Source organism: Artemia franciscana, chromosome 6 (genome assembly GCF_032884065.1).
Source record: "Artemia franciscana chromosome 6, ASM3288406v1, whole genome shotgun sequence".
In the NCBI taxonomy this organism is placed as follows: Eukaryota; Metazoa; Arthropoda; class Branchiopoda; order Anostraca; family Artemiidae; genus Artemia; species Artemia franciscana.
Window position 1 is genome coordinate 29,004,279 of NC_088868.1, and position 13,615 is coordinate 29,017,893.

General features: G+C 38.7%; 1 protein-coding gene and 1 long non-coding RNA gene across 2 annotated transcripts in view; one reads left to right on the forward strand and one right to left on the reverse strand.

Moving 5' to 3' along the window:
- Positions 1-3,483, reverse strand: part of LOC136028282 (uncharacterized) — a 77,326-nt gene extending 73,843 nt beyond the window's left edge. Inside the window, exon 1 of the mRNA XM_065706028.1 lies at positions 3,295-3,483. The gene's annotated coding sequence lies outside the window, so the exon portion shown is untranslated. The remainder of the gene's footprint in view (positions 1-3,294) is intronic.
- The window catches only part of LOC136028283 (uncharacterized), a 35,305-nt gene that overhangs the window by 11,422 nt on the left and 10,268 nt on the right, over positions 1-13,615 (forward strand). The gene's annotated exons all lie outside the window — the stretch shown is intronic.

The following is a 13,615-nucleotide window of genomic DNA, read 5'->3' on the forward strand; positions in this document are numbered from 1 at the left end:
ATCCAGTGACATTGGGGGGAGTTGGAGGGGGAAACTGAAATTCTTGGAAAACGTGAAAATTTAGGTTTCTTTATCTTACGAATGGGTGATCGGATCTTAATGGAACTAGATATATAGAAAGGTCTTATTTCTCAGATGCTCCATTTTCTTTTCGAATCAAATCCGGGGACATAGGGGGTTGGAGGGGGGAACAGAAGCCTTGGAAACCGGAATTCTTGGAAATCACATATAGTGGAGAGATCGAGATGAAACTTGATGGGAAGAACAAGCACAAGCTCTAGATACGCGATTAACATAATTATTTTAATTTTAACTTAAGAACGGTTGACCAGATCTTAATGAGATTTGATATTTAGAAGGAACTTATGTCTCAGAGCTCTTATTTTAACTCCCGATCAGATCTGGTGACATTGGGGGGAGTTGGAGGGGAAACCAGAAATCTTGGAAAACGCTTAGAGAGGAGTGATTTGGATGAAACTTGGAGGGTAGAATAAGCAAATGTCGTAGATACGTGATTGACGTAACCGGACTGGATCCGCTCTCTTTGGGGGAGTTAGGGGGGTCCGATGCTTTGGCGAGTTTGGTGCTTCTGGATGTGCTAGGACGATGAAACTTGGTAGGCGTGTCAGGGACCTGTACAAATTGACTTGATAAAGTTGTTTTCCGCTATTCCACCATCTGGGGGGGGGGGGAGGGTTGAAAGGAGAGGAAAAATTAGGAAAAGTGAGGTATTTTAAACTTACGATTGGGTGATCGAATCTTAATGAATTTTGATCTTTGAAGGACCCTGTGTCTCAAAGCTCTTATTTTAAATCCCGACCGGCATTAAGCCTCTGATTTTCCTTTTAAACCAATCTGTTGATTCTTAGAATTTCGCTAGAGCTCATGCCATATGAGCTCTTGGCTCTTCCGACCTCGTCACAAGTACGATATGAACTCTTAGCTCTTGTTTTCTCTTTAATCAAGACAGTTCGTTGTAACGAACTGTAGTTAGGAGCGACCCGGGTCAATAGTAACCGAAACTCTAAAAAATAGGATTTTGATACCAATAGCTACATCAAAAGAATGATATTTCAATGGTGATTTTAAATATATAAGTTTCACCAAGATTAGTCTTACCCATCAAAACTTACGAGCCTGAGAAAATTTGCCTCATTTTAGAAAATAGGGGGAAACACCCCCTAAAAGTCGTACGATCTTGACAAAAATCACACCATCAGATTCAGCGTATCAGAGAACCTTATTGTAGAAGTTTCAAGTCCCTATCTACAAAAATGTGGAATTTCGTATTTTTTGCCAGAAGACAAATCACGGATGACTGAGTCGCATCGACTCAGTGATCCTAGAATGTCGCGAAAGGGCTCATTCTAACGGAAATTAAAAGTTCTAGTGCCCTTTTTAAGTGACCAAAAACTTGGAGGGCACCTAGGCCCCCTCCCACGCTCATTTTCCCCCAAAATCACAGGATCAAAATTCTGAGATAGCCATTTTATTCACCATAGTTGAAAAACCTAATAACTATGTCTTTGGGGACGACTTACTCCCCCGCAGTCCCCGTGGGAGGGGCTGCAAGTTACAAACTTTGACCTGTGTTTACATATAGTTATGGTTACTGGGAAGTGTACAGACGTTTTCAGGGGGATTTTTTGGTTTGGGGGGAAGAGTTGAGGGGGGAAGGTTACCGGGAAGGAACTTTCCATGGAGGAACTTCTCATGGGGGTAGAGACTTTCATGGAGGGGGCGCAGGATTTTCTAGCATTATCTATAAAAACAATGAAAAAATAAATACGAAAGGTTTTTTTCTACTGAAAGTGAGAAGCAGCATTAAAACTTAAAACTAACAGAAATTATTACGCATATGAGGGGTTTACCTCTTCGTAATACCTCACTCTTTACGCTAAAGTATTTTTAGTAATTTCAACTATTTATTCTACGGCCTTTGTGATTCAGGGGTCATTCTTAAGGAATTAGGACAAAATTTAAGCTTTAGTGTAAAGAGCGAGGTATCGACGAGGGGTGAGCCCCCTCATATGCGCAATAAAAAAAAGAAAATAGAAGTTCACTACGTAATTTAATTCGTAAGTTACGTATATTTTTTAATTATAAAAACGTTCATAAAAAATTATAAGTTATAGTTGCCTTTTTAAGCAATCAAAAAATTGGAGGGCAACTAGGCCTCCTCCCTTGCTCCTTTTTTCTCAAAATCTTCCGATTAAAACTATGAAAAAGCCATTTAGCCCCAAAAAATGAATTTGCAAATGTCGTTTTAATTATTTATGTGCGGAGAGCCAAGATCAAAACATGAATTAATTCAAAAACGTCCAGAAATTAAATAAAAAAAACAAGTTTTTTTAAATGAAAGTAAGGAGCGACATTAAAGCTTAAAACGAACTGAAATTACTCCGTATATGAAAGGGGCTTTTCCTCCTCAACGCCCCGCTCTTTACGCTAAAGTTTTTTACTGTTTTAAAATGTAGAGTTAAGAGAAAGAGTCAACCTTTAGCGTAAAGAGCGGGGCGTTGAGGAGGAAAAGCTCCTTTTCATATAAGGAGTAATTTCTGTTCGTTTTAAGTTTTAATGTCACTCCTTACTTTCATTTAAAAACCAGGTTTTTTTACGTTAACAAATCCAAAGTTTCTCGGTCTTCAACGAATGGTTACATTATATTGTAATAAGTTAGTCAATTTTTGTCTGTTCTTTTTAGTGGCCTTTGTCATTGTGATTATGACAAAACAGACACACTGCCCAATCTAAAAAGTTGTTTGCAGTGAAATGCGACAATATAGAGGGCTTGGGAGCATTAGCCCTACTCTTAATTTCAGCAGTTTCTATTCAGTTGAAATTTATTATTCATTGTAATTCATGTTTTTTGGGTCTCATTTATTAATTGAAACTGATTTCTGTTGGTTTTAATTTTGAGTTAATATTTAAATTTATCTCTGTTCGCCTTTGATTTAATGTAGTACTATTTTTCTTTGAAAAACTTCCGTTTCGGTAAAAACCTTTAAATTAATTTTTTTTACAAAGATGAAGAAGGGAGCTAAAACTGAGCAATCCAAAACGGTATATAATTACTGCTAGCTGCACTTTGAAGACCGCACATCCATTGGATGGGGTCTGGATCATTATCCCCCTAGGTCTTTCCCCCTAGGTTTGGAAAAAAAAATTGGGGTGTTTTGACACATTTATTTTCCACCCTACATTTTCATGAACTGATACCCCAGAAGACCATCATGGATTTCATTGACTAATTAGAATATGTAGAAAAGTTTATTTTATGTATGTAAGACTTACCTCTCATGAAATAAAAAAGAATCGCTTAAGAATATCTCCTAAAACTATGACAAGATGGTATTTATATTCAATCCAAGTCCAACACATAAATCTCCATAGTTCAATACTTCTCCAGTACTATCTACAGAGAAACTTTGCTACAAACTGGAGAAAGTTTCGACCCTTATGAGCATGTGACATAACAGATATTGGAAACAATAGACCAAAGGAGACAGCAAAAAAACTTTCTTTGTGTGCTGTTTTAATTAACAAAACCACTCCTTGTCACATATATTTTAATTACCTTAAATGGAGTAGATATTTTTTCATTATTGGGATACAGGTTTTCGAAAACAATTACAAAGCACACTTTGACTCGAAATGGACGCAATTTAAAAATCACTTCTATAATGAACACTTTTTGATGCTGAGAAAACGAAATTACATTGTCGGAATTATTTATCAAAAACCATAAACAGGTTTTGACAATCAAGACCTGGCTTCAACCTTGTTAAACTGGCACAGTAAAACCTTGACTTCCGTAACCAGAGTCTTTGAAGTGCTGTAGCAACTTTGACCCATAATAATACAATAATAATAATTTATTTCTTACCCACAAAAAATGCAAAACGTAAAAAAAACGAGAAATACTGATTATACACAAATAATACAGACACAATACACTAATACAGACGTATACTGACTTATTTGTATTAAGATTTTTGAGTTTAAGCTGGGTCTGATGTATTTCAATCACAGGAATGTCACTCACTGCACTGTTGGCCGGCATATCATGGAGCGGCGGGTGAGTTTTACAAATTGAAGCAAAATAATCATTTATGATGTCTGCACCCACTGGGTCACAACACTGTGTGTGTGTGTGTGTGTGTGTTTGTGTATGTGTATGTGTATGTGTACTTGCTAAACCATGACGCAACAGCCACCTTTGCGTGAACCGTAAAAAGTAAACACACTAGTGTAAGCGTTCAAGTTTTCATTGGCGTTGGGAAAAACTGAGTGCTCGGGTTACATATTTGGAATCAAAACAGGTGTCTTTGACCCTTAAAAAAATGTCATCTACTTAAGTAAACATTAGACGTCATTGACAATGTCGTTTGAATTTACGCAAGTAAACATTAGACTAACGTCTTGAAGGGATTCCCAAGTGGACTAGCAGCTTGAAGAATACCCTTGAGGATTTTTTTGACCTGGCCCGTGGGTTTTAAACATTTAAATTGACATATGCAGACAATAACAGATCGTGTCCTATGATGTAACAACCACGTTTGCACAATAGACCAAATAAACAATAGCAGACCCAACATCCAGTAGCTTAAAAAAGCGCTTGTAGCGGGAATTTAAGGGATAGGGCCCCACTTGTATCCAAAATGCCTTAACAACTAGTTTGATTTTATCCAAAATGAGTATTTCTTAAATTTCGTTTTTTGAACTGTCTTGAAACTTAGCTTCTTGGATTTTGAAAATTAAGGTGTGAAATTCAGACCAATTATATTTTTACGTTTCAGGAAAGATAAGAAAAATATATTAAGACAAGGAAAATTAAAAGAATCGATAAAAATCTTTAAAAATCTCACACATCAAAAATTATAACACGATTAGAAATTAAAAAGGACAAGATTGGTTCATAAGAGAGTTAAAAAGAAATTGTACCAACAGTCACAGACCAAATATTTTGAATTCACAAATATAAGGATTTATAAACGGAGGAGGGGAGACTTAGCTCGAACTAACTTGTAAGAAAAAAGGAAAAAAAAACATGAGAAAACATAAAAAATAAAATCTTTAGAAGAACAACCTGATCATTGAAATCAAAACGCACGCCTCTTAATTGGAGTCAATTCAAGAAAGTTTACAATCTTGGGGGAGGGAGTAAAATGGCTGTTCAACATCCAGAGGGGGATACTAAGCCAGTGTCATGAGCGGCCACTTTTCAGGTGGGCAAGCCCGTATTAGAGCAATTACACTGCATGCAATTTACCTTAAGTGACATGCTCATAGACTCAACTTTGTGCTGGGTGATTTCATTCAGAACTTGAGATGATGCCATCTTTCTTCTCTGTTCTTCAAGAGCTGCACTGTGTTAGCAAATAGCAATATACGCCTCAAACTGTTTATTAATGCTCCAAAAGCCATTGGCCTAAATGATCATCACCTGGAAAATCATCTACTGCAAGATGGGAATCGAACAGTTCGTGGTAATGAACTGTAGAAAGGAGCGACCCGGCCCAATAGCAACCGAAACTCTAAAAAATGGAATTTTGATACCAATAGTTACATTAAAAGAATCACATTTTTATGCTGATTTTAAAAATATATAAGTTTCATCGAGTTACCCATCAGAAGTTACGAGCCTGAGAAAATTTGCCCTCTTTTGGAAAACAGGGGGAAAACACCCCTAAAAGTCATAGAATTTTAACAGAAATCCTACCACCAGGTTCAGGATACCAGAGAACCCTACTGTAGAAGTTTCAAGCTTATATCTACAAAAATGTGGAATTTTTTTTTACCAGAAGACAGATTACAGATATGTGTTCATTTGTTTTTTTGTTATTTTTTTCCAGGGGTGATCATATCGACCCAGTGGTCCTAGAATGCCACTAGAGGGCTCATTCTAACGGTAATTAAAAGTTCTAGTGCCATGTTTAAGTGACCAAAAAATTGGAGGGCACCTAGGCCCCCTGCAACACTCATTCGTTTCCCAAAATAACCAGATCAAAATTTTTGGATAGCTATTTGGTTCAGCATAGTCGAAAAACCTAATAATTATGTCTTTTGGGATGACTTAATTCCCCACAGTATCCGTGGCAGGGGCTGCAAGCTACAAACTTTGACCATTGTTTACGTATATTAATGATTATTTGGAAGTGTACAGACGTTTTCATGGGGACTTTTTCGCATTGAGGGGGGTGGGGGGTCGGAGGGAGGTGGTTATGTGGAAATATCTTTCCGTGGAGGAATTTATCATGAGGGAAGAGAATTTCCATGATGGAGGGGAAGATTTTCTAGCATTATTTAAAAAAAAAATGAGAAAATAAATAAAATAAAAAAGTTTTTTCAGCTAGAAGTAAGGAGCAGCATTAAAACATAAAATGAACAGAAATTATTACGTATGTAAGGGGTCCGTCTCCTTCACAATACTTCAATCTTTAGGCTAAAGTATTTTTCGTAATTACAACTATTTATTCTACGGCCTTTACGATTCAAGGGTCATTCTTAAAGAATTAGTAAAGAACAAGGACAAGCTTTATTTTAAAGAACGAGTATTGACGAGGGGGCGAACCCCCTCATATACGTAATAAAAACATACAAATATAGAAGTTCGTTACGTAGGTTAATTCGTAATTTGCGTATATTTATTACTAATAAAAACGTTCGTAAAATAAGAAAAGTTCTGGTTGCCTTTTTAAGTAACCAAAAATTGGAGAGCAATTAATCTGAAAATTTTGTTTTAATTATGCATGTGCGGTGAGCCAAAATCAAAACATGTGTTAGTTCAAAAAATTTCAGAAATAAAATTTTAAAAAAATTCTAACTGCAAGTAAAGAGCGACATTAAAACTTAAAACGAATAGAAATTATTAAGTTATCCCCTCCTCAACGCCTCGCTCTTTACGCTAAAGTTTTTATTGTTTTAAAAAGTAGAGCAGTAAGAAACAGTCAAACTTTAGCGTAAAGAGCGGGGCGTATAGGAGGGGACAACTCCTTTCATATACGGAACAATATCTGTTCATTTTAAGGTTTAATTTCACTCCCTACTTGCAGTTAAAAAAAAACTTGTTTATTTAATTTAATACTGAAATAGATTGGTCAGCAAAATACTGATGATATACAACTATATTTTTGGCCGTTTTATCAATTACTGGAACATCTAGTGATGGGGAATCGGCAGTTTAGGACCACGGACTCGGAGCCAGACTTCAGACATTTGAATTTATATTTACACTCCACCTAGTGGAAAAAAATTTTGTGCCACGAACTTTATCTCAGCAGCTGCGTGTGGTAGACCTAGTTTTCCCTAAAGCTACTGGTTTTATTGCAGATACGCGAGACAAAATTATGCAAGCCGATGATGCGAGTGAGACATGCGAGCTGATGATGGTTTTGATGAAATATTACATAATGCAAAAGAATTTTATCATGAATGCGGTCTCACTCAAGACCTTTTGCAAAATTTTCATAATTCCGATTCTTCATGTACAAGACCAAAGCGTGCACAACCTGATTCCTGCTTATAGGATTTTGTAACCAAGTCGACTTGTCGGCGAATCATGTCGACGAATAGCTAAAAATGATTTCAGATTAATTTTCTTGAGACAGGCAGATTGTGCTCCATGTTTGAAAGTCGCTTCATGAATGCTCTTCTAGTGTTGGAGTCACTCTCTGCGTTAATCAATTTTATTAGTCAATCATTAGTATTATTAGTCAATTTTGGAAGAGGCTCTGCTAGCCAATGTGAAGAAATATTGCTCTTCAACAACTGTGAGAAGGCCACTTTAGGGGGCCCACAGAGGTTGCTTAGCCCCTTCCTCCTTAGCTCAGAATAAAATAACGCCGTTAATTTATGTACTAATATTAATCTTAATCAGAGGCAACAGTATAGCATTGCCTATAGTAATGGCCATAAAACTTCAACGTTTTGTTATCATTTTTTCCCAGAGGCTCTTCATAAGGAAAAATTTGTCTTATTACCTTCAGACGGGGTTCATTTTATTGGAAATCAGAAGTTCTTTTGCCTTTGTTGATAGTGAAAAGTGATCAGAGGGTATTTCCCCATACCCTCTTTTCCCGAATACATCCGATCAAAGTTTTGATATAGCTATTTTGTACAAAATTGTCCAGAGATCAAATAAAAGTACCTCGGGGTCAAGAAACCCCCCCACCCCAGAGCCTTAGGATTGGTGTTGTAAGTTTTACCCCCGGGGCATTAAAGTTTCTATCGAAGGAGTGCCCATATAAATTTTGGAGGGGATTTATTCAATTGGGAATCAGAAGTTCTGGTGCCTCTGTCACCAGAACTTCTGAGTCAAAAGGAATGGCAAAAGAACTAGCCCCCCTTTTGTTCAATGCCATCTTTTCCCTAAATTAATCCGATCATAATTCTGAGATAGCTATATTGTTCAAAATACTCCCAAGACCAGAAAACAAATACTACGGGGTCAACAGAGCCCGCAGGGGGGGGGGGCAAGTGGTGTAAATTGTGCACCAGGACATATAAAGAGTTTATGAAAGTGGTGGTTATGTAAACTGAGGCTCATTTGAATGGAAATTGAAAGTTTTTTTTCCCTTTTTAAGCATTAAAGTGATTGGAGGGCAAGTAGCCTCACCTACAACCATGTTCTCTGAAATTTATCAGATCGAAATTTCGAGATAGCCTTTTGGTGTCAAATAGTCTGAAGATCATATAACAATGCCTCCATGGTTAATACAACCCCCCAAATCCTGAGGGCAAGTGTTGTTTTGTCCCCAAGGACATATAAGATTTTTATGAAAGGGTTGGTCGTATAAATTTTTGCATTCACAGGGGGCTCATATTAATACCCACTTACTCAAACACTCTAGCTCACACTCGCAAGTATTTATACTTTTACAGCATGATTATTTCCATAGCCTAGATTCCTTATACTTTGTAAATTATAACTTGTACTTGGATGCAAACATTTTTAAACTTTTAAATACGTAACAACTTTAATTTTAAGAATAATTTTTGAAGAATTCACCAACCTATGGACCCCCCCCCATGCAAAATAAGACTTCGAAAGATAAATTTTTTGGTGGGAAGAAAGTTTCAAGGGTTTTTGAGGAGATGTTGAAATACATCAAAATACACTAACAAGAACTGAGTGTTCCAACGAAAAGCACCATCCAAAACTATGATACTACTGTTGATGTGATACTGAAGGCAGATAAGGAAAAACAACTTAGAGAAGGAAAACGGACAATTGTTGCGATCTTTGGTCTCCCGGAGTCAGAAGACACCTCTGACACAGACTTGGTGATCAACCTAACTACAGAGAATGATTTGGGAGCTCACCTGCAGCACGATGACATTCGTGAGGTCGTACGCGTGGGAAGTCAAATAAATGGCAGTAAGCCACGCGTCTTAGTAGTCAAACTGAAGGACTCAATCGACACAATCAAGAAGCGACAGAAGATTCTCAGCGAAGCCCCAAATCTAAGAAAATCGACCAACGAACTTGTAAAAAACCAGGTCTACATAAACCCTGATCGAACACCAATGCAAAGGGCACAATTGGCACAACAGCGCCGAGAAAAGTCGAGCCAAGGTCAGCAAGCACAGCAACACTAACATTACTGGAAGCACCAATCCCAGGTCCAACGGGAACCAGAGAATTAGACAACAAGCGAGACCATCAAATGGTTCCATCCAACGACAGCCCCAAAATTAACGAGGAAAATCCGAAAAAAAATAAAATGCCTCTATTTCAACACTGACTCTCTCTTAAACAAAATGGAGGAAGCAAAGCAGGTTATCAAACTGGAAAATCCGATTATTGTGGCAATAGTAGAAGTTAAGCCAAAAAACTACAGATACTTACCTACCGTCGCAGAGCTCAGTATCGAAGATTATTATCTGTATGAACAAAATCTGAAAGAGAATACAGGTAGAGGGATAGTCTGCTATTGTCGAAAAGGCATCAACGTGCATCCAATATCGATGTCAACCAACACAATTGAACCCAAAGAAAGTCTGTGGATCTGCATTAAGTCTAAAACGACCAGCGATACTGTTCTTGGGATCTGTTATCGTAGCCCCAACGACACTAACACATCCGACGAAGCTCTGTTCTCGCAAATAGCAGCATTCACTAAGAATACCAATCAAAAGCTTGCTATTATAGGAGATTTCAATCTCCCTAAGATAGACTGGAATAGGCGATACACCACGGAATCTACCGCAAGCTTGACGAGTAAATTCCTGGACGTTATTAACGAACATTTTCTAGAGCAGCTAATATCTGAGCCAACAAGGATGCGGGGATCTGATACACCAAGTATCCTCGATTTGCTACTAGTAAGCGATGGAGACCTGGTATCAGATATTAAACAGTTGTCACCAATCGGTAAATCGGATCACTCAGTAATTGTGTTTAGCTTGGAAACGGAGGTTTTTGAGGACACGTGTGGCACCGAAACGTAACTACTACAAGGGAGATTACGTTTCTATGAGAAGAGAGCTTTCGGATGTCAACTGGATTGAAGAATTCAGTGATTTGGAGTCGTTAGACACCATTTACACAAGGTTCACTACGATTGTAGCCTCAATGGAAGAACAATTTATTTCTATGCACAAGAAATACACCCATGTTGCATTACCTAAAGCTAATATTGAACTGATTAAAGCAAAACAAAAAGCATGGAGAGACTACAAAAGCAATCGACAAAGTAACGACCGAGAGAAAAAATCCAAGAGGCTCCACAACAGGTTTCGGAAAGCAACAAGAAGAGAAGGAAAGCTTAGATAAAGTAAATTAGCTCTCTCCTTGAAAGAAAACCCAAAAAGTTTCTGGAAACACGTGAACAGCAAAAGGAAAAACAAAAGTGGAGTCTCATCTCTTTTCGATCCCGTGAAACAAAAGCTCGTACACGACCCCACAGACAAGGAAAATGCTCTCAACAGCCAGTTCTACTTACTTAGACTTAGACTTAGGTCCTCCCACGCCTGAGGGCGCATAAGGCAGCAACAGTGGTTCGCCACGACGGCCTGTCCTGAGCCTTCGACCAAAGCTCCTCCATCGAAGACCTAGCCAGCTTCGCCTCCTTCTCCAACATCCTGCTAACTGTCATTTTGGGTCTCCCTGACTTGCGGAGGCCGGGGGGTATCCAACACCATATGTCATGAGGTAGCCTTCCATCACCCATTCGCACCATGTGCCCCCAATACATCCATCGTCGCTTTCTAATGGTATCAAGGATGGGGGTATGATTTGTTATGGTATAAATCTCATCATTTCTTATTCTCTCAGTCCAATGTAAATTCAAAATATATCTTAGGCAGTTATTATCGAATGCCCATAGTCGTTTTCCTAGTTGGCAGTGATACTCCAAGTTTCACAACCATATGTAAGGACGGAGAGGACATTGCTATTATAAATTCTGAGTTTTAGCTTCTGGGAATATTTACTATTTCTCCAAACATTTCTGAGACAATTGAAGGCAGAGCCAGCCAATGCTATTCGGCACAAAATTTCTCTTTCAGGATTGGCATCTTGCGTAAGAATGCTGCCTAGATATTTGAACTCTCTCACTACTTCAATTTCCTCATTGTTGACCAAAAGTCCCTCAGCTAAGTCAGGAATGACTGCATTAGACATTGATTTAGTCTTGTTAGCGTTTATGGAGAGTCCAACAGCATTTGCCACACGCTCAAGTTCATTTATATTGCGTTGTATATCTTCTGATTCGTGAGCGAAGAGTGCAATATCGTCCGCAAAAACACCATCATGGAGGATTCTTAGTGGGTTTAATTGTAGACCCTCCCTGAAGCTACATCCACGAAGCACAAAATCTATGACTATGGCAAATAACAGTGGTGATAGAATGCAGCCCTGCCTTACACCCGACTGAACGGTAAACCAGTCCGTTAGGCCACCCTCGGTTTGTACTTCACACTTAATATCGAGGTTCAGCGCTTTAATTATATTTACAATTTTAATCGGGATCCCGTAACGTATTAAGATTTTTCACATGGTCTCGCGGTGTATCGAGTCGAAGGCCTTGAGAAAGTCAATAAATACTACAAGTAATTGAACCTGCCATTCGTTAGATTCTTCAAGCAGGATTCTCAGGCTAAATATTAGGTCACAACACTATCTGTTTTGGCGGAATCCATGTTGTTCATCTCTCAGAACTTTCTCCACTTTACTTTGAATTCTATTGAGAATAATTTGGCACAAAACCTTGCTGCCTACTGATTGTAAAGCGATGCCTCTCCAATTGTCACATTTAGTCTTTTGTCCTTTTTTGAAGAGTTTTATAATTACTGCCTTTGACCATTCACTCGGGACTTTTTCATCTTCCCAAATACGTGACAATAGTTCAAACATGGGCACCGCTAGGGCGTTTTTACAACATTTCAACAGTTCTGGGGGTATGCCATCGTTACCGGCTGCCTTTCCGTTTTTCAAAGTCATTAGAGCATCTTTTACTTCACTCAGCAAGAGAGGTCCAGAATATATTCCAAGATCAAACAGTGTTTCTTCAGGGATATTTAAAAAAGTCGTGGGAGGCACCTGATTTAATACCTCGGTGAAATGTTCCATCCAACGTCGGTTTATGTCATCCGTCTGGGTTAAGCCAGTTCTCTTCTGTTTTTACTCAGGAACCTGAGAACGAAGACCACTTTAGCCGCGAGGAACCAATTCAGGGTCTAAGCGATTCGATAAGACCGATAGAGATCAACCATAGCGATGTTCTAAAGCAACTCAGAGAAATTAACCCAAGCAAGTCCACAGGCCCAGACACTCTATATCCAAAACTGCTCAAAGAACTTGCAACGGTAATAACAGAGCCACTAGTCTACATTTACAGAAAGTCTCTTGAACTCGGTGAGCTTCCCGCTATTTGGAAAACAGCTATTGTCATCCCAATATCCAAAGGTGGGAAACGAGAAGACCCATCAAACTACAGACCAATAAGCGTCACTTGTATCACGTGTAAAGTACTTGAGTCTCTTATTGCAGACCACACCCTAGAACACTTAAAACGAGAAAAAATACTTACCGAAAAGCAGTTTGGTTTTATTAAGGAACGATCTGCAGAAATCCAACTGCTTTGTGCCACAGATGATTGGAAGAAAAACATCGACAAGGGGTTCCAGATTGATCTCATATAATTGGATCTCAAGAAAGCCTTTGACAAAGTTCCCCAAAAGCGTCTCGTTCAGAAGCTCAGGAAATACGGTCTCTCCTCATCCGGGTCCTCATCCAGTCTTCTTCAATGGATTACGGACTTCTTAACTGGCAGAAAGCAAGTTGTGTGCGTAGAAGGTTGTCTCAGCAATACCGAAGAGGAAGTTCTTAGCGGAGTACCCCAGGGGTCAATCCTCGGCCCTCTTCTGTTTAATCTCTACATCAACGACCTAGTTGAGGGCATCGAGTCTGACATCCTTCTCTACGCGGACGACACAAAGCTCTATCGTGTCATCTCGTCATGTGAAGAAAGAGACCTAGGCATCTTAGTGGATTCTGAACTGAAATTCAGTAGCCACTATCAAGCTGTCGTCAAGAAGGCTTCCAAAGTTGCTGGTATGATCAGAAGAAACTTCTCGTGCGAGGACGACAAAATGCTTGCTACGCTCTATA